Source organism: Apteryx mantelli, chromosome 3 (assembly GCF_036417845.1).
Source record: "Apteryx mantelli isolate bAptMan1 chromosome 3, bAptMan1.hap1, whole genome shotgun sequence".
In the NCBI taxonomy this organism is placed as follows: Eukaryota; Metazoa; Chordata; class Aves; order Apterygiformes; family Apterygidae; genus Apteryx; species Apteryx mantelli.
The window spans coordinates 121369662-121381710 of NC_089980.1; the positions used below are offsets into that span (position 1 = coordinate 121369662).

Here is a 12049-nt window from a genome sequence, read left to right on the forward strand (position 1 = left end):
CCACTCTGTCAATATGCAAAAAGCCTGAGGTATCCTAAATCCCATGTCTAGGATTTTTGAATATCTATCAGCCTGGTCAGAGATGGAACTATGGATCATACTGGAACTGACCTTATGATCTTGGGACATCCTGAACAGCTATACAAGCTCCTCAAACTCCACACAGATGAAATTTCCAAGGGTGCATTTTCATGTGCCTTTCCTGCTTCCTTCTCATTTTTTTCAGTGTTCCTTTAAATGTGAGGAATACTGTAACTGGATGCTTTATCCTCACTCCATCTCACCAGTCCTGTAACTAGAAGTAAAATTATCATCCTATATTTACTCTCTATACCCATACCCTTTCCTAGAACTTAAAACACTCCATTTGTTCTATGTTTATACTGGAAGTCTATCTTCAAAATGAAAACGTATTGGGAAAATTTCTGGTACCCTTTCTTTATTCCCAAAGGTCCTGCTGTAAACACTGACTTCCTTTTTGAAATGTATAGAAGGATGTTTGTTTGGTCTTAGATTTCCTTGCTGAAGTTACATTTTAAATTGCTTGAACAATACATTATAAAAGCAAGAAATATTATGAAGTCACTCAGTTCAAAACATTTCCAAAGCTTTTATGAGAGTAAATCTTACAGCATACATTGGTTATGTATAATGTAAGTGCGTAATTGTATACTTCACTTACGTGAGAGTGACACATTTTATTTAGTAGATTAACTCCTTATCTGAAGACAGTAACATTTCACATGTAGCTTAGAGTAGTTGATGTTCTTGCAAGTTAAAGTGCTGCCTAATTATTTTTCTTTTCCGGTCCTAGAGGGAGCAAAACTCAAGTTGTTTAATTTATGAAGTCATTTTTGTGTTACATTAATGCCAAACTGCATTACATTCAGCTAATTTGTTGCTGGGTTGAGTTCCTTATACTTTTTCACTACTGATAATAGAGCCAAATTCTTTGTCAATCCAGACTGGAGTGTCTATTCTGTCAACATGTTGCTGAAACACACCCTGAAGGGAGCATTTTGCAGTTCACAGGAGCCTCATGTCAAGCATTAACATTCTGAAATACTGTAAATTTGAAAGTTATGCCTGAAAACATGTTGGTGAAGAGTGTAACACTCTTCAGAGAGAAGATCTGTATTTTCCAGCTATGAGTCCTACACATATATGGGGCAGGGGAGGTTTATACAGCTTATAAACATCTCTAATGTGGTTCCACTGTGACCAGCACCTGATAAGATACTTGAAATCCCTACCGCATATTACTTAACTGTTAAACATTTTGAATTTGAATCTTATTTGAATCTAATAATTACTAGTTTACTTAAAGACAGTATATTTCTGAGGAGAGATACTATAAAATGGAAGAATATATGCATAGCTAAGGCAAAATTTTTGCCTTGATGCAAATGTTTGTTCCAGGAATTTCAGAACTGGGTGCTTTAGTTCGGACTTTTACTACAGCAGCCATGCCAAACAAGAAAAAAACAGCAATAAGTGCCAGGTATTCATAAGAGGTATGATCTGTCTAGCTTTTCAATTATTCCTGGACATCTCAAAATGACTGGGATGAACATGGGATTTTGGTAACCATCACTAGTAATTACATGACCTGGCTGAGGCAAGGTATGAGAATGACTTGGGTACGATCAGAACTGCATAGCTGTGCAATGGTGTTAGAGCACTGGCAAATCAGTCCAGCCACTCAGCAGTCATTTGGCTGGTGTACACCTTAATCTCTCTGGACATATATATATACTCTCCAAAGTGAAGAGAGGTCTGATTAAGCAAAGTCCTGTGATCTAACAGCCGTCTGGTTATATGACCGTCTGTTAGCTCATCCAGACCTTGGATGCAATGTGCTCACAGTGTGTCCTGGACAGCAGCATGCTGAACATCTGGGCTGCAATTCTGCCTTACCTGCCCTACCCTATCCAGGCAGACCGGAGAAGAGCTAAGCCAAGAACTCTTCCCAGCAGAGACCAGGCTGAAGTTGCTGTCACATGCAGGCTTGAGCATTTAAAAATAGGTGGTGGATACAATCTTTCTCTGGTGGCCTTCAGAAACACCTTTCTCTGTCCATTAATAATGCAAGGAATTTTAGGTGCTTATTTTACAAGGCACCTAGAATTTAAGCACAGAGGAGGTGGCTAAATAGAAGACAAGATCCCAACCTTGATGATAGTTCCAGAACTATGGATTATGTTGTAGGAATGTAAAAAATGTAGCATGTACTGGTGTTCTTACCTTTTTATTCCCATCTTCTGGGAAGGATGACAATGTCTAGTTAGTTTATAAAAATCTACTGCTTCCAATAACTGTTTTGCTTTTTATTTGATGACTGTTCCCTTTATTTTTTCATTAAATCAACAGCAGTTATCATTTTGCCTTTTAAATACAAATTTTATGGAACAAAAGACATGTTTTCATCAGTTAGTTTTTTCCAGACTGTCTTCTTTCGTTATTTTTCCATTCTACCTCACTGCAGACTTTTCTGATAGTTTTATTAGCCAAGTACTCAGATTACTCTCTTCCTCACTGTATGTATATATATATAGGTGTGCGCTCTCTCTTCTTCTCCCCACACGTGTATATTTCAGAAAAATCTACCTTTTAATTGCTTTTGTTTACCATAGTTTAGTTATAGCATATGGCTTCTATTTCCAGGACTTCCAGACTGAAAAATCCACACTGAAAACTTAAAACATTCTTTTCTTCATGTCAGCCAAATAAAACAAACAGAAAAAAAAAAGTTTCCAAAACCTTTTGAATGTTAAGGGAGAAAATTATGTTGTAGATTAGGAGGAACTTGTAATTTTTCAATTAAATCTGCTTCAGAAATTTAACCTTTATAGTAATTAGCCGGCTGAAAAACATTAGATTTTTTTTATTTCCCTTCCTTCTTTTTCTTTCTTTGTTTTGGGATTTTATTGCTATTACTACACTTGTTTTGCTCCTTGTTTTGCCTGTGGCCAGATCTGGAAAGAGGCTCTCGTCCTTTTGTCTATATCTTCACAAATGTACTGGCAAAGAGCAACATTCCCAATATAGAGAATATTATCAACATTGGGGATAGACACTATGGACAGAAAGAGGGATCTGTCTCCTTCTTGTTCAGTTTTGATGGAGAAATCAAACTGTGTTGTTGGTTAAGTTTAGCACTGAATATATCCAAGAATCAGGCACTGCTGTGGTAGGAGAGTTATGCAATGTAATTTAAATTGGAATACAATGAGGGCTTATTCTGAAGCATTTAGGGTCACCTTAAGTTCAGATTTAGTACACAATGCTTTTCAGTTGCAAGGTGATTTCCTTTCTGTTGGTGTTTTTTCTGAGAATTTCCAGAGCTACAACTGTTAAAATCATATTCTCGGAGACTGTACAGCTCCAGGAGTCCCAACCCCCCACAGCAGTGGAGTTGCTGGAGAACTCTGTGCCGTGTGAAACAGTACATCATAACACTGTAGAAGAAGGCTGGAAACTGGTCACTGCTCGTGGGAGAAGAAAGGCTCCTACTCCTCCGGAAGACTTGAAGCTGAAGAACAGGTTTAGTGCCCTCCAGGATGAGGAAGAGATGGGCATGGCTGCCAGGGAAGTACCTGGGACAACAGACCCTGTGCCCTGCCGGAACACCCAGAAGAAGCGGTGGGTGATTGTTGTGGGGGACTCCCTGCTGCGGGGGATGGAGGCACCTATCTGCTGACCTGACCTCATGTCTAGAGAGGTTTGTGGCCTGCCAGGGGCTCATGTGAGAGATGTCATGGAAAGACTGCCAAGGCTCGTCCATGCTTCAGACTATTACCCACTGCTGCTCTTCCATGTGGGTGCTAATGACACCAAGGGCAAACTGGAGACCATCAAGCAGGATTTCAGAGCTCTGGGGATGGTGGTCAAGGGTGTGGGAGCCCAGGTCATCTTCTCCTCAATCCTGCCAGTGAGGGGGATGGATGAGAGGAGGAGGAGACGGACTTTCCAAGTTAACGACTGGCTGCGCCGCTGGTGTTGGCAACAGGGTTTTGGTTTCTACAACCATGGGACCCTGTTTGAAGATCGACAACTGCTGGGGAGAGATGGGATCTGCCTCATTAAGTGAGGCACGCATGTCTTTTTGCCAACAGGTTGGCCAACCTGGTAAGGAGGGCTTTAAACTAGGAAAGATGGGCGAAGAGGAGAGTTATAGTGCCAGGGTAGCTGGCAAAACACAGCTCAAGTCAGGATGCCTCCAGCAGGTGAATGCAGCCAGGGAAGTGTGCATGGGATGTGGCTATGGAGGATCCTCTTGCACCCCTCCTGGGAAACCTGCATGCTCGATCACCTCTCTGAAATGCCTGTACACCAATGCATGCAGCATGGGGAATAAACAGGAAGAACTAGAGATGTGTGTGCGGTCGCAGGAGCAGGATCTCATTGCCATTCCAGAGACATGGTGGGATAGCTCGCATGACTGGAGTGATGTCATGGATGGCTACGTGCTTTTTAGGAAAGACAGGCCAGGTAATCGAGGTGGTGGGGTTGCTCTTTATGTGAGAGAGCAACTGGAATGTATTGAGCTGTGCCTAGGGGAGGATGAAGAGCGAGTCGAGAGCCTATGGGTAAGGATTAAAGGGCAGGCTAGCATGGGTGACACTGTTGTGGGTGTTTGCTACAGGCCACCTGATCAGGAAGAGGAAGTCGATGAGGCCTTCTACAGACAGCTGGAAGTAGCCTCACAATCCCAGGCCCTGGGCATTGGTGACAACTTCTTGACCCAAGTGGTGGAGGAGCCAACAAGGAGAGGTGTGCTGCTGGACCTCGTACTAACAAACAAAGAAAGACTGGTGGAAGATGTGAAGGTTGGGGGCAGCCTTGGCTGCAGTGACCATGAGATGGTGGAGTTCAGGATCCTGCGAGGAGGAGGCAGGGCACTAAGTAGGATCACAACCCTGGACTTCAGGAGAGCAAACTTTGGCCTCTTCAGGGACCTACTTGGAGGAATCCCATGGGTGAGGGCCCTAGAAGGAAGGGGCGTTCAAGAGAGCTGGTTAATATTCAAGCATCACTTCCTCCAGGCTCAAGAGCGGTGCATCCCTTTGAGTAGGAAGTCAAGCAAAGGAGGTAGGAGACCTGCATGGATGAGCAAGGAGCTTCTGGCAAAACTCAAACAGAAGGAGGAAGTGCACAGAAGATGGAATCAGGGACAGGCCACTTGGGAGGAATATAGGAACGTTGTCAGAGTATGCAGGGATGTGACGAGGAAGGCTAAGGCCCATTTGGAATTAAATCTGGCAAGAGATGGCTTCTTCAAATACATCAGTAGCAAGAGGAAGACTAGGGAAAATGTGGGGCCTTTGCTGAATGGGGTGGGTGCCCTGGTGACGAAGGATACAGAGAAGGCAGAGTTACTGAATGCCTTCTTTGCTTCAGTCTTTACTGGACAGGCCAGCCCTCAGGACCCCCAGACCCTGGAGGCAAGAGAGAAAGTCTGGAGGAAGGAAGACTTTCCCTTGCTGGATGAGGATTGGGTTAGAGATCATTTAAGCAAACTTGACACCCACAAATCCATGGGCCCTGATGGGACGCACCCACGAGTGCTGAGGGAGCTGGCGGACGTTATTGCTAAGCCACTCTCCATCATCTTTGAAAGGTCATGGAGAACAGCAGAGGTGCCTGAGGACTGGAAGAAAGCCAATGTCACCGCAGTCTTCAAAAAGGGCAAGAAGGAGGACCCAGGGAACTACAGGCCAGTCAGCCTCACCTCCATCCCTGGAAAGGTGATGGAGCAGCTCATCCTGGAGGCCATCTCCAAGCATGTGGAGGACAAGAAGGTGATCAGGAGTAGTCAGCATGGCTTCACCAAGGGGAAATCATGTTTAAACAGCCTTTTATAATGGAATGCCTGGCTGGGTAGATGAGGGGAGAGCAGTGGATGTTGTCTCCCTTGACTTGAGGAAGGCTTTTGACACTGTCTCCCATAACATCCTCATAGACAAGCTCAGGAAGTGTGGGTTAGATGAGTGGACAGTGAGGTGGATTGAGAAGTGGCTGAATGGCAGAGCTCAGAGAGTTGTGATCAGTGGCGCAAAGTCTAGTTGCAGGCCTGTAGCTAGCAGTGTCCCCCAGGGGTCAGTACTGGGTCCAGTCTTGTTCAACTTCTTCATCAATGACCTGGATGAAGGGACAGAGTGCACCCTCAGCCTCCAAGTTTGCTGATGATACCAAACTGGGAGGAGTGGCTGAGACACCAGAGGGCTGTGCTGCCATTCAGAGAGACCTGGACAGGCTGGAGAGGTGGGCGGAGAGGAACCTCATGAAGTTCAACAAAGGCAAGTGCAGGGTCCTGCACCTGGGGAGGAATAACCCCATGCACCAGGACAGGTTGGGGGTTGACCTGCTGGAAAGCAGCTCTGCAGAGAAGGACCTGGGAGTGCTGGTGGACACCAAGTTAAGCATGAGGCAGCAATGTGCCCTTGTGGCCAAGAAGGCCAATGGTCTCCTGGGGTGCATCAGGAAGAGTGTTGCCAGCAGGTCGAGGGAGGTGATCCTCCTCCTCTTCTCAGCCCTGGTGAGGCCACATCTGGAGTACTGCGTCCAGTTCTGGGCTCCCCAGTACAAGAGGGATGTGGCACTACTGGAGCAAGTCCAGCGAAGGGCCACAAAGATGATTAGGGGACTGGGGCATCTCTCTTATGAGGAAAGGCTGAGAGAGCTGGGCCTGTTTAGCCTGGAGAAGAGAAGGCTGAAAGGAGATCTTACCAATGTGTACAAGTATCTGAAGGGAGGGTGTCAAGAGGATGGGGCCAGACTCTTTTCAGTGGTGCCCAGTGACAGGATGAGAGGCAACGGGCACAAACTGAAACACAGACAGTTCCATCTGAACATGAGAAAAAACTTTTTCACTGTGAGGGTGACAGAGCACTGGCACAGGTTGCCCAGAGAGGTTGTGGAGTCTCCTTCTCTGGAGATATTCAAAACATGCCTGGACGAGATCCTGTGCAACGTGTTCTAGGTGACCATGGTTGAGCAGGGGGTTTGGACTAGATGATCTCCAGAGGTCCCTTCCAACCTCAACCATTCTGTGATTCTGTGATATCTGTCATTTAAAAAAAAAAAAAAAAGTAAGCTGGAAACGAAGACAGACTTTTTCTCCTTTGCTGAAAACAGTCTGAGAGGACTATCCTCACCAGAAATACGGTCATCTGAGATTGTTCAGTCTCATATACCCGTGAGTTTCAGGCTCCTCACAGAAGAGGAGGAGAAAGCTGAGCTGTCACTTGAGCTCAGTGAGAGAAGGTAGTGGATGCTCTTGAAGACAGTAAAGCCCCAGCTTCACCATTGCTCACACAAGGGATTCTGTTATGTCCAGGAGCAGTGTTTCACCTGCACTTGCAGAAGTATGTAGTTTAAGGAGTTTTAAAACACACGTTATTTAGCTAGTAACATACCTCCAAGAATCTGTAGAGATATTTAACTTGCAATAATGGCTTATAATGCATTCATGCAATTTGGAAGTTTCTGAAAACCATGTTTTTGACCCATTGTGATGTAGTTAAGTAAAAGTATAAATTAGATATTGAAGCTAGAAAGGACTATTACAGTATCTATGTTGACCTTCTGCACAGCACAGAAGGTCACTATGCCATGTCATTATGAACAATGCTTCATATTTCACAAAAGCAGATCTCCCAGATGCACCTTTTTCTGCCTTTCCTCTTTCCAAGTTAAAAACTGCATCAGACCTCAGTCATGTCTCAGACTGGATCTAGCTCTGTCCATAACCCCAACTGAAGGATAACAAAAGATGAAGGATATACCATTTCTCATGTCCACTAGTTCCAAGGACTAATCGCTTTCACTATCATAAATGTGTGTTTTCTTCCCAATCTGAATTAATCTGCCTTTAAGTGCAGCCCCTGGTTCCTCTTATGCCTTTTTAGCTATATTAAGGAAGCTTCAAATATGAAATATTTTCTCCACATAAAAGCATTTATACTATTCCACAGTCAAATCAACACTTGAACATTTGACGAGCTAATCAGATCAAGCGCCCTAACTCTACCACTGTAAAGAATTTGTTCCAGTCCTCACATTATTCTTTGGCTTCTATCTTCACCTTCTCCAGTTTTACAAGAGAATTTAAAAAAAAATTTTTTTTTTTTGTTATTGAAAGATATTAGGATGGTAGAGAAGATATTTCTTACCATTAGCTTTATCTGAAATATATTAAAAAATGGATACCTCAACAGATTTGTCAAACCATTGGCTTTTAATTACTTCTCACATATTAACAAGGCTTTATATAGAGCATCTCTTAAATTCAACAATGGTATATTTTTACTAATTTCTATTTAGGGCTGGCAGACTTGCACAGTTGAAGGAGTCCCCTTACACAGTCAAAGGAGAGAAGCACAGTGCCAGTTTGCTTAAGTACAGGCATACCTTGGAGATATTGCGGGTATAATAAAGCAATAGAAATAAAGCAATAAAGCAAGTATCGCAATAAAGCGAGTCACACAAATTTTTTGGTTTCCCAGTGCATATAAAAGTTATGTTTACACTATACTGTAATCTGTTAAGTGTGCAATAGCATTATGTCTAAAAAAAATGTACATACCCTCATTAAAAAATACTTTATTGCTGAAAAATGCTAACCATCATCTGAGCCTTCAGCGAGTCGCAATTTTTTTACTGATGGAGGGTCTTGCCTCGATGTTGATGGCTGCTGACTGATCAGGGTGGTGGTTGCTGAAGGCTGGGGTGGCTGTGGCAATTTCTTAAAATAAGACAGCAATGAAGTTTGCCTCATCGTTGACTCTTCCTTTCATGAAGGATTTCTCTGTAGCATGCAATGCTGTTTGATAGCATTTTACCCACAATAGAACTTCTTTCAAAATTGGAGTCAGTCCTCTCAAACCCTGCTGCTGCTTTATCAACTAAGTTTATGTAATCTTCTAAATCCTTTGTTGTCATTTCAACAATGTTCACAGCATCTTCACCCAGAGTAGATTCTGTCTCAAGAAACCACTTTCTTTGCTCATCCATAGGAAGCAACTCCTCATCCGTTAAAGTTTTATCACGAGGTTGCAGCAATTCAGTTACATCTTCAGACTCCACTTCTAATTGTAGTTCACTTACTATTTCCACCACATCTGCAGTTACTTCCTCCACTGAAGTCTTGAACCACTCCAAGTCATCCATGAGGGTTGGAATCAACTTCTTCCAAACTCCTGTTAATGTTGATATTTTGACCTCCTCCCATGAATCATGAATGTTCTTAATGGCATCTAGAATAGTGAAACCTTTCCAGAAGGTTTTTAATTTACTTTGCCCAGAACCATCAGAGGAATCACTATCTATGGCAGCTACAGCCTTACGAAAGGTATTTCTTAAATAATAAGACTTGAAACTCAAAATGACTCCTTGATCCATGGGCTGCAGAATGGATGTTGTGTTAGCAGGCATGAAAACAACATTAATCTCATTGTACATCTCCATCAGAGCTCTTGGGTGACCAGGTGCATTGTCAATGAGCAGTAATATTTTGAAAGGAATCCTTTTTTCTGAGCAGTAGGTCTCAACAGTGGGCTGAAAATATTCAGTAAACCATGTTGTAAACAGATGTGCTGTCATCCAGGCTTTGTTGTTCCATTTATAGAGCAAAGGCAGAGTAGATTGAGCATAATTCTTAAGGGCCCTAGGATTTTCGGAATGGTAAGTGAGCATTGGCTTCAACTTAAAGTCACCAGCTGCAATAGCCCTTAACAAGAGAGTCAGCCTGTCCTTTGAAGCTTTGAAGCCAGGCATTGACTTCTCCTCTCTGGCTATGGAAGTCCTAGATGGCATCTTCTTCCAATAGAAGGCCATTTCATCTACCTTGAAAATCTATTGTTTAGTGTAGCCACCTTCATCAATTCTTTTAGCTAGATCTTCTCGATAACTTGCTGCGGCTTCTACATCAGCACTTGCTGCTTCGCCTTACACTTTTATGTTATGGAGACGGCTTCTTTCCTTAAACCTCATGAACCAACCTCTGCCAGCTTCAAACTTTTCTTCTGCAGCTTCCTCACCTCTCTCAGCCTTCACAGAATTGAAGAGAGTTAGAGCCTTGCTCTGGATTCGGCTTTGGCTTAAGGGAACGTTGTGGCTGGTTTGATCTTCTATCCAGGCCACTAAAACTTTCTCCATATCAGCAGTAGGGCTGTTTTGCTTTCTTATCATTCGTGTGTTCACTGGAGTAGCACTTTGAATTTCCTTCCAGAACTTTTCCTTTGCATTCACAACTTGGCTGTTTGGCACAAGGGGCCCAGCTGTTGGCCTCTCTTGGCTCTCGATGTGCCTTCCTCGCTAAGCTTCATCATTTCTAGCTTTTGATTTAAAGTGAGAGACATGCGACTCTTCCTTTCACTTGAACACTTAGAGGCCATTGTAGGGTTATTAATTGCCTTAATTTCAATATTGTTGTGTCTCAGGGAATAGGGAGGCCCGAGGAGAGGGAGAGAGACAGGGGAATGGCTGGTTGTTGGAGCAGTCACAACACACGCAACATTTACCGATTAAGTTCACCATCTTAAATGGGTGCGGTTCACGGTGCCCCAAAACAGTTACAATAGTAACATCAAAGATTACTGATCACAGATCACCATAACAAATATAATAATAATGAAAAAGTTTGAACTATTGCGAAAATTACCAAAATGTGACACAGAGATACGAAGTGAGCACATGCTGTTGGAAAAATGGCACCGATAGACTTGCTCGACACAGGGTTGCCACAAACCTTCAATTTGTAAAAAATGCAGTATCTGCGAAGCGCAATAAAGCGAAGCACAATAAAACAAGGTATGCCTGTACTTGTTACTTACTATGCTCTTGAATCTAGATGTTATAGCAATCCCAACAACTAAGCTAAACACCTGTAACTGGCAATATTAATTCAGCCTAAAGCCCATGAGTACAGATTCTTGCTCTCCATATTTTCACACCTAAGTCTATATGCTAATGGTGGAAGAGAGCTACTGTTTATTTTTTTTTCCACTTTGGAGTCTGGGTAGGTCTCTCCCTTAGTCTGAAGACTGGTAAAGACAGAAAAGGTGGCAAGTGAATCAGAGTAGGAGTATACTACTTGGAAGAGACAACTAGAGGATATTTACGGAGTATATCTGGCCAGTGGTCATATAATTTAGCTCGCCAGTTTAGTTTTCTGTTTTGGCCCTCTGTTCACCTATACTACGTATATTTTAGTTCCTACATGGGCTCCCTTTTTGAATTAACTAAGCAAATTTCCTCTGAGAAGCCCTGATAGTGTCCTTTTCCCCTCCAGATATGATTCTCTATGGATTGTATTCACAAGAAACATGTCAAGCATGCTTCTTCCAGCTAAATCCATTACTTGTCTGTCCATACTATCCCAGCAAGACTTGAGCATCACAACCCCACACGTACCCACATGCTACAAATGTCCTTGCCCTCATGCTACAAAACTCCACTCTGGTGGACTCCAGATGATTTGAAAGGAGAAAAGCAAAACAAAATACAACAGCAATTACGTCTTACAGCTGTACTCCTTGCTTCTCTGCGGAGATCTAGATGTAGTGCTATATGGGAAAAGGACAGTCCATCCCAAGACAAGAACACTGTAAACACAAGTGCTCTACATCTTCTGGCCTGAGATCCAAGGATTGTTCCTTGTTGTGGAAATCTTTGGAACTATAAATATCTCACTGGATATTTCAGATTATTAAACTCATGATGGATCGAATCTCCAACCCTGGAGGTTTTCAAGACTCTGCTAGACAAGGCCACAGCTGATCTGATCAAGCTGGCAGTATTCCTGCTTCAGGCAGAAGGTTAGACTAGATGACTTCCAGAGCCTATTTACAGCCAATGTTTCTATGACTTTTACGGTCAAGCAGTCTCTGTGATACTCTGGTTTGACCTTCTGCATGACAGAGAGTATAAAGCTTCAAGTTCCTTCTTTAAATTCAGAATTTCTTCTTGAGCTGGGCTTTACTTTCTTAGGGAAAGTCAGTCTTGATTTAAACACATCAGGAGCAGAGTTTCTTTCTTCTCCATGAGA

The 12049-nt window shown here is 43.0% G+C and overlaps 1 pseudogene; it reads right to left on the reverse strand.

Moving 5' to 3' along the window:
• Positions 1-8620: 8620 nt before the first annotated feature.
• On the reverse strand, positions 8621-10397 carry LOC136991628 (tigger transposable element-derived protein 1-like; annotated as a pseudogene).
• Positions 10398-12049: the final 1652 nt, after the last annotated feature.